General features: G+C 57.0%; 1 protein-coding gene across 1 annotated transcript in view; it reads left to right on the top strand.

The window, feature by feature from the left end:
* PAPD5 (PAP associated domain containing 5) overlaps positions 1 to 833 on the top strand; it is a 24,384-nt gene that overhangs the window by 11,126 nt on the left and 12,425 nt on the right. The gene's annotated exons all lie outside the window — the stretch shown is intronic.

An 833-nucleotide genomic window follows, 5' to 3' on the forward strand; every position in this document is an offset into this window, starting at 1 on the left:
TTCCCTCTGCTTCCTTTTTTCTTTTTTTGGAAAGAGGACAAATAATGTAGGATATTTAAGTAATATGAGATTAGTTCTTTTTTCACATTTACAGTGTGAAACATGAAAGAAACCGGGCCCTCGGGCTGGTGGCCTGGCAGAGGCAGCGCAGGAGGCGGTGTGAGGAGGGCTCGCCTGTGCGCTCTGCTACCCGAGGCGCATGTCAGGCCATGCGGCTCCCGCCTGCAGGTGAACGGTGTCATTTAGAGGGAAGGAGGGCGGAGAAATGGCTCCTGTCGTCTGGGGGTCATGTTTTTAGGCCGATGCCGGCGTCTGTCTCTCCCCCGCCCCCCACACGCTGTTCTCTGTGCTCCTACCTCCACCCGGCTCCCCCGCTCCCCGCACAGTCCCCCCAGTGCGCACAGCGGGGGCCCAGGGCTGCCTCTGCTTATGGCGGTTTTGTTCCTGCACTGAGTCAGCTGCACTGTTAGGGCTCCCTTGAGGGTCTGTTGTACGATTGTGCGTTCTAAGGGCCTGCGTTAGACTCCGTTCCTGTGTTATGTAGCTTTTCTTAGGCTCTGTCCTGGGTGGCGAAGGGGCTTTTTTTGTGTGTGTTTTTCCAATTGGTAAAACACAAACACTTCAGATGAGGAGCTATAGGTGGTGGGAGAGGAGAGGAGGGGAGGGGAGGGGTGTGCCCCCTGGAGGCATTTGGCGTTGTGGGTGGGAGACAGTTTTCATTCTCATGACTGGTGAGTGCTCCTGGCAGATGGTGGGCGCAGACCAGGGGTGCTGCTCACACCCCACAGTGCCCAGGACAGCCCCCCCACCCCCACTGAGAATGATCTGCTCCA

This window comes from Myotis davidii, unplaced genomic scaffold (assembly GCF_000327345.1).
Source record: "Myotis davidii unplaced genomic scaffold, ASM32734v1 scaffold328, whole genome shotgun sequence".
NCBI classification, from domain to species: domain Eukaryota; kingdom Metazoa; phylum Chordata; class Mammalia; order Chiroptera; family Vespertilionidae; genus Myotis; species Myotis davidii.